A 12,000-nucleotide genomic window follows, 5' to 3' on the forward strand; every position below is an offset into this window, starting at 1 on the left:
TTTCTACCTGAAAGGACAGGAAAAAGGTTCAATCTACATTCTCTTCATAGCATTTTCTTAGCATTCACAGAGACACAAGACCATCACATCTAGTATTCACACACTGCTGAGACTGCATTACCAAGGACATACATATGATGCTGGCACTGACCTACTGTCCTGACTCTACAGGTACCCTAGTGAGTGTATAGTTACCATTTTTCTATTAAAAATGTAAAGAAGAAGGATATTTAGTCATGGAAAAATGAACCGCAGAGAAAGTCAAAGGAAGATTTCATCCTTCGTCAAGACGCCCCACAACAGCATGCAGAGCCAGGAGGCTAAACACAGTATCAGCATTTCAGACTAAGCAGAGCAGTAGTTTCAGGAGAAAAAAAGAACTAAAAAGCAACCATGTGGCTTTTAGTCAAGATGAATCCTTCTCATTTGAATTATCTAGGAACCCAAGCAGCCCAGTCCCAAATGCTGGAGCCATAGATGCCCCTGCTGATTTTAGGAGAGTTCAACCATCCTCCAGAGACAAGGAAATGCAGCTCTCCAACATCACAGAAATAAATGAGAAACGGAGTCTGATGAACAAGTTAAATCAGAGCCTGTCAGCTTTCAGAAGCTCGTTTTTTACTGAAAGCAGGGTCCTGCGTTGTAGCAGAAATAGCCTGAAAGGGTCTCCTCAGCCACATCACCCGCTGTGGGAGCTCAGACGCTGTGGTGGCAATGCAGAAATATCTGGTGAGATGTTCAGCAATCACTAGCATGAAAGAAAAATTAAAGATATTTTGAAATACCCGCAAAAGCAAACGCTGTCAATTCCCTGAGACGTTCTTTGGAGCTAAACAGTCAGTGCCAAGATTTTAAGGAAAGAAACTGCAGATCTTCAAGTGGAAACAAACCAACTGAAGAAAAACTGAGGCAAATGGATGACAGATAGATTAAACTCACAAATTTTCTCCTAGGCTCATTGAGGTTTTTAACTCTGAATCAAGGACTCAAAACATAATGTGAGAGGACATAATTAGCATGGATTCCCAGGGAAGAATGCTGATATCCACAGAAATTACACTGGGAAATATTTTTCAAAGCTACTCTTAATGTTTTATTTGTGTTATACCAATCTATACCACGTAGACAAATGAACAAACAGTGTTAAAAAAAAAAAAATCACTAGAAAAAAAGGCTGGGTTCTTGTGCTAAGGTCATGTTGTTGTTGGGTTACACTTGAATACTACACAAGCCCTGGGTTAGCAGTGGTTTTCTCTCTTAAGAGAATATCTAAATCCCAGTCATTTCGAAATCATGCCAGCCCACACCAGCCTGCAATCAAGTGTTTGCAAAACAGTAATACCCATATAATGTATGCCAAACTGGAGCCTTGAATCTCAAGGTAAATACAACATCATTTTGATCTGCTAATAAATAAGCTCTGACCTGCTTAGTTTGGAGTGTGTTTCATTGGGGTGACAATGGTGCAGGCACACGGGTGAAGGCAGGGATAAGGATGGGGTCTGAGGCACGGTCAAGGACCCCTGTCCGTAACAGCTGCTCTTTTGCTCAGGTACATGTGATTTAAAGTATCTGTGCAGATACTACAGGGCTTCCATAGTACCTTTTCACAGAACACAAACACAAAGGAATAACCAGTATTTAATGAACAATAATATAAGTCAGGAGAAATTACACTGGCAGATTGCGACTACAGCCTTTAATCTTCATTAAGGATTCAAACACAAGCATCTAAAGTAAGATTCAAGTGGGATGATGAAATTCTTTTTGTTTAATGGATAACAATCAAGTAAAACATAATCCCTTATAGCAACGATTCTGCAACTACTCTGTCCCTTTTATGTGCATAATAAATCTTAATGGGTTTTACAGCAATTTAGGCCACAAGACAAAGCATCTGGCAAAGACTAATTTACAAGAATGTCACTCATGAGTAACATATACCATCCACAGAACTGAAATATTTGATGGTATAGGCACTTAATCTTTCTGTTATCCAAAAACCCTGTAAATACTCTTCAAAAAGAAGATTTCTAGAGAGCAAGAAAACCTCCTCGGTGCTGTTATACTTCTTTATGGCATTATTTGTCTTTGAATTGTTATCTTTTAAACAACATATTTAGTTTTTACTCATTAATAAGATTATCTCACATTAATAGAAATATTTCCTGTGTATTTCCTAGATGCCTTTGCAGGATATCAATGCCTCAAAGCTCATAGGAAAGGAAAGCAGTTGCCATGTTTGTAGAATTACTGGGATTTTTACTTAAAAGCAATTTCAATGATAAATTTATTAGATAATGTGGACTAAAATAGCCATTGAGAAGGTAAATACAAACAGTATATAGATTTCAGTCATTTCAGAGAGGAAATGTTGGGAAAGATGGTGATCCCAGTGCATGTGTGCAGGTAAGGCAAGCTAGGAAATTATGAATGTATGGAAAAATGGGATTAGCATTTCCTTTCTAAGTACACGCAAAAACATGAGACCGAGAAACATTTGTTCAAGAACATCCTTACTGATCATTGATGTATTCTGTCAATTGAAAAACACACGTGATGTGAACACATGTAGGAGCTTACCTCTTACCACAATGTTATTCAGATACTATTGAATTTAAAGGATGCCTTTCCAGAAGGACCTGAAGCATATTCATGAGTGCTGTTAAATTCTGTAGCACTACAGGTAGTTTAGAAACTTTGATGATATCTACAGTAGTCATTAATTTTATCTGATGGGTTAATACTGACACTGGAAGCCTTTTGAATGAATCCTTGCTTGAACTAAAGACCTTGCAGGAGGTGAAATAATTTTCTTTATAAACATTGCTGTTGAGAGAAAATCCACAAAACAAATATTCTGTTGTTGAAATAGTTAATTGCCATTCCTGTTTTCTCCTTAAAAGCATCTTGTAGTAACTTTTGAAAGTAGCTGATTATCCAGATACGGGGTTTTATAGGGAAAGCAGAGACTATTTGGTGAATTGTTAATATTTATTTTCACCTGCAGTCTCCCACCAACAGACAAATTTTCTAACTACTTTACCATTCTGAGTATTCTCTGTACTCACTGAAATTTCTAAATTGAAAAAATTGTGTGAATACCACTCTGTCCATAAATCCTGGAATGTGCGTGACCTTTCAGTCACTCACTTTAATGGGGGCTATTCTTCCCCTGATTATTAAACAGTAGATTTCCGGTAATTTTGTGACTATTTTGTAGGCATTAACTAATTGTGTATTACTCACATTGATCTACAAAGACCTGGTATGAAAAAAATTAAAGTTCAAAACATTGTTTAAATGATATTAAATTTTCCAAGCAGATTCAGATGTTGACCTTATCTCTCAGTTGAGAACCAACTTAGAATCATAGAATCATAGAATTGTTAGGGTTGGAAAGGACCTCAAGATCATCTAGTTCCAACCCCCCCCGCCATGGGCAGGGACACCTCACACTAAACCATCCCACCCAAGGCTTCATCCAACCTGGCCTTGAACACTGCTAGGGATGGAGCACTCACAACCTCCCTGGGCAGCCCATTGCAGTGCCTCACCACCCTAACAAGAAAGAATTTCCTCCTTATAGCCAATCTAAACTTAATGTGAAGAAGCTAATTCAAAAGCATGTGATCCACATGGAAGGACAAGCTTAGGTTTTCCTGTTCACCATTCAGGGATACACACTGAAAAAAGCGGTACCCACAGTTTCAACAATTTTGTCTGCATATTTCATAGCTGCTCCAGTCGATCTGAGGCTGCAGCACTTCTACTAGAAGTTCTCTCTCTTAATTTATACCCTGCCTTAGAAAGGTGAAGGTTGAACAAAGTTATAATTCTTTCCTATATTCTGGTCAGGAAAGCTGAGAAATTAAATGGGAAGTATGAGGTTTGCCATCCCATCAGCAGGGAGTAGGCACTAAGATCTCATTCATTTGATCCTTCAGGGTCCAAGCTGTGGCATCACATAAACACAACTCCTCTGGGCCAGAGTCTTCGCATTGTTTGCAATGTGATCTTGCTAGCAGGGTTTTTGTGGTTAATTTAGGTTTGAGGGTTGTTTATTATTTTTTTTTAATGACTGTGTGACCAAACCATCTCCCTCTTCATCTGCTCAATACATTTATTTTGTGCTAGGCTACATCTGTTTCAGCACCTTAACTGTTCCAATCAGAGGACTATTGACATTTTCATTATGTGCAAGTTGACAGTACATGGCTATATTAAGGGATTTCCAAAGATGGGGGGAGGGAGGGGCTATGGGTCTCTCTTTGCAGAGATTTCTAGTAGATAATGCTTTTCAGTATGGCAAAATGATAATGCAGAAAGAACTGGGACATTTTAGTCAGTGTAAGAGGACAAAATCACAGCATCCTTGTGAAGTAAGTGCTGGTTGGAGAGCAAGGTATGTGTTATTAATATATATCAGTATCTATATTCCAGCAGGAGATAGACAAATACTATAATTAGCTCTGAAGCTAAAGAATGAGCAGCATAGTAATAACTATTAGACCAAAAAGGAATGTAATGAATAAAAGCTCAATTCACAAAGGAATGAAATGTTAATACGGGAATTTGGACATGTTAAAGTGGTAAGTTGTAAAAGAGGAGCATTTAATGACACTTTTTGCAATTTAAAAAGGAAACATTTATAATTTACAAGAAGAAGGAGTGTTTTATACATGTTTTGTAATAGTCTATCAAATCGATCATTGTCTCTATTGCTGTCTCCATTGTACACGTACATAAACTCTATGCTACACAAATACACACATACACACATATGTATATAGATATATAAAATTAGGTCCTACAGCAGTAAAAAATGAGCAAAGAGAACACTGTTGGAACAGATAGATAATAAACATCTCTTTGGTTGTTCTCCAGATCTGACCTTGACAGACTGCTTACGCATGATTGTCAGTGCTTTCTCCCCTTCACTGACCTATTATTTACACATTTCCATTCAAACCCAAGGCTTAAGAAAATGAGGAAAGGGAAGAAATCTAATGCTGTGGCTTCATCCTCTTTAAAAGGCAGCTGTTGTTCTGTATCAAGACAAAGTTGTTTAAACACAACACAAACTAAAAAAGACAAAGACCATGTTCCCTGTATTCATATTCCAGGCTTGTTATGAGAAGGCAAGTTCAAAGTATAGGCATTTCACAATAAAAGCTACTATCCCAAAGATACTGAGATGATATTATAATATTTCAAGGTAAAATACAGATTTCTGTTATTTTCTAAAAGATCTGTATTGTAAGTTGATCTATCCTTTTTTTAATATAACAAAATACTTCTCTTCAGACTTAAATTTTGCTGAGGAGGTTGCAACTAGTGAAAGGGGAGAGGTTTAGATTAAAAGAAGAGAATTAATTAAAACCCATGAGCTAGTCACATTTTTCTCCTATAGTTCTATCACCTCTTTGATTTCACCAGTGACTAAATATTCAGCACATTAAAAAAAAACTTCTGTCACTACATGCAAAAGCTGCCATGCTCTTGACCCCGTCCATGTATCTATCCTTCCTCAAGACTTTCTGTTCAACTTTTTCTATTCCTCTCCTCACATCTACATTAATATTTACACTACTTTCTCTAGATCATCTGTCATCCTGTCACCTGTACCTAAAAAAAAAATCTGCTGTTTTTCTCTAACAAATATTCTATCTCACCACATACAAATCTCTCCTTATAAATAAAATAAATAAATATAAATAAATAAATAAAAATTATCTTTCATAAATTAATGCTCCTCACCACTGATAACAAAGAACTTTTATTATTTACATGGCAGCTTCCTAGAAACTTTATGAACAATTTTCCTCTCCCGCCTTACCTGAACTATATTTAAGATATACTTTAAAAAAAAAATGACCTAACTCAAGCGTAATTCATGCAGGTTCTAATATTTCAGTTTAAATCAGGTTGAAAACAAGTGCAAGTTTCTACATATTTATTAAAAGAAGTCACTTCAAAACCAAGAGTAACTTAATTTACATAGCCATCAAAGATGATTTAACTACACTGGCCCTACAAAAACAATTTTGTGAAACCTGTGTAAATGGAGTGGGCAGAATTACAGAGAACAAGATGGATTACCTATTTTTTTAATACAACATTCTGTCAGTGCTTTAGTACCACAGGATGCAAGACAGCAGCAGACCAAGCCTCTTATTTAAATATCAGAATCTCCAGATTTTATCCAAAAGTCTAGGGATTTTCTCAGTTTGAGCTAAATCTTACGCATGTAATATACAGCAACAAATAGAGTTTATATATGCAGCATATTTTGAGAGTCTATCAAAAATTCATGCTACAGTGGCATGAGAGATTGGCAAGGAGGATTAAAAGTTAACATAGCTGTAGACAAAGCAATTAGCATCTCAATTATGTGAATATTGATCCAGCTGATCTCTCTGTTAACAAACCTACCAAAATCAGATAAGAAGGCACTTGCTAATAAAGCTAGATGAAACAGATAACAGCAAAATGATCAATTAAATGGAGTCATATGATGCCTACTTTGAGGATCAAGAAAGAGTGGAGAGATCAAATGAAGAAAATAATTATAATTTACAGCTGGGAAAAATCTGTAAGATGTTTATTTGAAGCCAAAACTTGATAATGTAATCCCATGAAAAAGGAACAACCGGTATCCTGAAGGGATGAGAACGATCCTCTTCTACTTGAGAAAAGCCTTCCCATGCCTCACTCATGGTGCTGGCCTGGATGCATCTCTCAGTCACTGTGGTTTCTGTAAGAGCAGGAACTCACTCTCAGTCACTGTGGTTTCTGTAAGAGCAGGAACTCATTGCCCAACGCCTATATGAACAGAGAGTGCCAAATACTTCACTATACACAACATGGTTCTGTTAACTGGGAGAGCTGGATCTAACTGCCAAAATGCAATCAGCTCTTTTTAACTCTTTCTAGACTCTTGGCACTCTCTCCCCCTTTCCTCTCCCTACTCCCCCATTATACATTACTATTATCAGACCTTGTACACCAAGTCCATTTACTAGCCATGGTGCAAAGATATTTCATCGCTCACAGTGTGGATGAATTCCACTGGCAGAAGTTTAAATGGGACTAAAGAGAAAAAAGTAATGTTCCAGACTTCAGTGAGGACAACTAAAGGTAGGAATAGAATCCACGTTCTTTCCCATACATAACAGCTAGGAGGTCCTGCTGCCTATGTTATGTACACGTCTTCATCTCCAGCTCACACAGTTTCAGAAAAGCAAAGTTTCACTTATTTTGGGGCATTTCTCATAGTCAAAAACCCCTTTCCCATAAAATCATGTTCGCAAAGAACACTGCTGAAATTACAAATATGAAACACTTGGAACTCTGTGAATGAGCGTAACAAAAACAACAGAATAGGTAACTCTGCCCTAGGTAGACAGCTGACTTACATGTATTTGTTAAAACCACAATCTGGTGACAAAAAAAAAAAAAAATCATAATGACTGGTAAATTTATTATAATTGAAATGATAAATATTTGATTATGAAGAGCCTGTCTCTTTGTATTCTGAGAAGCTTTAGTTCAAGACAAACATTTTTTTCATGAACTCTCCTCAAAATGTGAAATGCTATTTTATATGTTCTATTGTTACTGTAATTAAATTTCTTGTAGTTTGAATTCTTTTGGAAGGGCACATTTTTGTCCTTCAATTTAACCATCCCTTGACATAGACAAAGCTCCATTTGAGTATATAGAAACAAATGAGAAAGAAAAGAATTCAAGTGCCCCTTTTTTTTTGTATCATCTTGTAAGCTTAGAAAGATCTTATTTTTGTCTAGATCATGGGAGCCAGCTATAAAGAACAGTGCAGCTTCCTTGTACATTAAACCATTTCATATTACATCCAGGGCTTTTGTGTGTTGGGACACCCTGCTTTTTTTATAATTAGGTGAGAGAAATTATTTCTTTTTTCTTTTTTTTTAAATAGTAAATAGTTAGAACAATTAGTCATTAAAACATATAAATCACCATACACAGAAGTATGGAAAACTACAAAACAGAAGTCTTGTTGGCTGTCCAAATGGCTTAGGTAATAACCATGAGCATGAAACTGGGTAAAGAACCAGAATGAAGACATCCAAATCCTTTTTATTGTCCTTCCCTTTTACACTTGATTCCCAAAACATCTTAAAATCCTTTTTTCATTTCGCTCAGCTTTGCAGTAGTCATTACCCAATAGTAAGTAATTCACCAATGTCATGGTTTAAACCCAACCACAAAAGCTCGTTCACTCACTCCCCCCCTTCTTGCCCTCCCTCTGCTCCTGGAGGGACCAAGAGGAGAATCGAAAAGAATGCAACTCCCACGGGTTGAGATAAGAACAGTTTAGTAACTAAGGTATAACACAAATCACTACCGCTACCACCAATGATAATAATGCTAAAGGAAATAACAAGAGGAAAGAATACAACACCTCAACACGAGCTGACCAATAACTCGCCCCACTCCCCCCAAGCTGAGCACCGACTGATACCTCCTCCAACCCTGCAGTCCTCCTAGTTCTTCCGGGTAACAACCCATTACATCCTGGACATGACGTGCTGCGGTATGGAATACCTCTTTGGTCAGTTTGGGTCAGGTGTCCTGTCTCTGCTTCCTCCCGGCCTCCCCTCCTCCCTGGCAGAGCATGAGGCTCAGAAAGTCCTTGGTCAAACCAAACATTTGAGCAGCAACTGAAAACATCAGCCTTATCAACACTGTTCCCAGGCCAAGAAATGAAAACATAGCACTGCACTAGCTGCTAAGAAGGAGAAAAAAATTACTGCTGCTGCTGAAGCCAGGACAACCAAACAAGAATAATAAACAGACCTAATAGCAGCCCGCTGGGGCTTTTTCCACAGATATATTTAAAAAAACAGTAAGTAACTTAGAGAATAAAGCTTGCTATCATACACACTATCATTTTCATATAAAAGGGCTGGGAAAAAAGTGTGTTTTGAGGGGTTACAATATCCCATCTGAAAATATGACACCGCATATTTCTTCTTCAATAAATATTTGAATATTAGCAATGATTCGAATCTCCGCTGCAAATTCTCGAATGGCAAAAGACTAAGGTAATTTTATTTATTTAAATACAGGGTCAGCATCTGCTGACATTTTGGAAATCAAGTCCAAAGAGTACAACATAAATCAGAGTTTACCCAGAATATTTCAGTGTTTTTTTGATATTTCCCACACAGGTAAGCATTGGTTCATTGCAATCAGAATGCCTTGGGCAAATGTAGCCCTGCCAAAACACTTGTATCAGCAGGATTTCAGCCACCTCCCCAGCAGGTTCCTCGAAGAAACATCTGCTGAACTGCAGCAAGATGGAAGGTTTATACAAGGCAAGGAATTGAAGATGGTGAGGTGTGATGGTGACATATGATGTGGAGCACAGAAAAAGCAATGTCACTGATGTTCAAAAAGAGTGAACTCTTACAGGAACTGGTGCAAAAAGGGGCTGCTGCAATAAACAAGGGACAGGAATGCTTTAATGAGACATCGTTCACCAAGTTTTGCTAATTCAACCTTTAGAGAGCAAAAACAGAGAGAAGATACCCCTGTCTGTAAATACACTATGTGAACAACAAGGAGGAAAAGGATTAGTAAACCAAAGGGAGAGGGGAAAAAAAATTAACATAAATTACCCAGGAATAAATTTAGCTTGAAATGAGATGAAGGTCTCTACCCATTATTGAAGAAAGGTTACTGAGTGAAGTCTCAGGAGAAGAAAAATTCTAATTAGGTTTAAAGCAGTGCTTGATCACTTTATGGAAGGCATTACACGGTGTGGATATCTCCTACAGCAGAGAACTGAACTTGTGACCCAGCAGATCCTTTTCACTCCTAGGAGTTTCTTCACATTAATGCACATGTACAATTAAAATCTGGCACTTTTTCATGTTTTTAATGCTTTAGGTCCATTTTAATGCCTTTTTTTCCTGTGATTTTGAGAGTTTAATATATATTTTTAATGGTTTTTATGCTTTTGTTTGAAAGAACCAAACCAAACAAAATCTAGCAGTCTGCTGCAGCCATTGATTCTATACCTACTGTTATGGCCCTTTTATCTGAATGTTATTTAATGAATGTCCCTAAAGGGATTAGCATGTCAATGTGTGTATATTGATTTCCTAATCCAGTCCATCAAAGCTGTTATGATCTGGCGACAGCACAAGAAACAGGAGTTCAAGGTTCTTCATACAGCTCCGACAGCATGTTCTCAAGCCTCTTGATGTGAGAATTAGCTCAGTCCTGAAGTCCAATTAATCTGATGAGACTGTCAACAAAGATGTCATTTCTAGTCACATTTTTGGGGATGTGGACACCTGCCTAAAACACAGAATGAGATCACCAGCTCATTAACATTTTCCAGCAGATGGTAAAAAAACCGCCTTTTATAATCATTTTGCACTGCTCCACATTTTATAGTTAGACCTCTAAGCTACCTGAGCTGTAGGACTGAACACCAAAGTTAGCTTTAGAAATCAAAATATCTAGTAAACAAGTGTCTAGATACTAGAATCAGGACGTTGCAGCTGAAATGGAAAGAGCTTGCAAACTTTTCCCAGGAAAGAAAATTAAAAAGGAAATAATAAGTTATGTAGTATTGATAAAATCAAGATAATAAACAGAAATAAAATGAAAAATATAAAGATTCAATAAAATTAAATTAAGAACTAAAAAAAAAAAAAAACAACCAACAAACCTACAAAATTAAAAAAAAAAACCCCAAAATTAAAAACCCAAGCTAAACTAAACTAACCTAAACTAATTAGGAAAACTGGTAAACAAAGTTTTTTCTGAGTAATTTAAAATTTCATCCAATATTAATTTCCCCCAAATATTCCAACATGGAATATTTCAGTTTCCTGTTGTACCACAACCACATCCTTTCCTAACGTCTACAAACAAGACCTGCGCCTGGTCCTACACCAGACACACTTCCATGACACACAGACCTCCACCTATTCTCTAGCACCATTAAGCCTGTAAGAACAGGAGCCTCAGCACTAAACTCTGTGCCATAAAGCAGAGCAAAACCCATTTTGACAGTTCTTGCACAGACAAGGGCGCAAGGTGCTTTTCCACAGTCACTGTGCTGAGGTCTCTGTCCTTTTACTATTGTCTTCAACAGTAAAACCATATTCTAGCAAGTTCCCAGCTTAGATAAATACTGCAAAAACAGAACATGCAAGTGCACATTCTCATTACTATTATTGCAATAATACACAATAGTAGAGTTTTATCAGCTAAGATCTAGAGGCATTGCTGTCTAATGAACAGAACATTTTTGAATGCTTTCTAAGGAGCCCTCAGGTTTTTTTTAGCCACTAAACATTCAAATAAACTCTTCTTATACTGTCCTCATACTGCTTTTGCTGCTCAGACATGTCACAGCACAAATTGGCATTCTTCCTATTTTTGATATTGTCTAATTCCCTGGGTCATTAGTTATGTAATCATAATCATTTTTCTGCTGGGCAGATTGGTGTTATCTATCTCATCTCCTTTTCTCATCTCACCTCTTTAGTAGTGTTAGAGCATAGATGGGAACATCCAAGTCCCTTGGGGCACCATCTGGTACTACCCTCTACAGAGAGGGCTAAATGAATGACATACTGTATGGTACTTCCTGCTCATTAGTTACTGATTCCTTATGTTGCTGGGATTTTTTATTTTTTTTTAATTCATTCCATTACATTTCCTGTAGTTATTTTGTTCATCTTTATCTCCTTTCCTTTATACCTGTATCTAAAGGCTTCAAAGAGTGGAGAAAATAGCCAGTGGGTTAGAAAGTGATGTGCTGGAGGGTGTAGTGTATCAGGAGTAATATTGTGAACACAGGAACAAAGGAGTTTGTGTGGGATCAATGTTTAACTTGTACACAGGAAGCAACATAGAAAAATATTCAAAGGCATCACAAAATAACAAGGAAAAAATATTCACATATATGTACACACAGCCTGTGCGAGTCACCTGCCC

This window comes from Lathamus discolor, chromosome 7 (genome assembly GCF_037157495.1).
Source record: "Lathamus discolor isolate bLatDis1 chromosome 7, bLatDis1.hap1, whole genome shotgun sequence".
Lineage (NCBI taxonomy): Eukaryota > Metazoa > Chordata > Aves > Psittaciformes > Psittacidae > Lathamus > Lathamus discolor.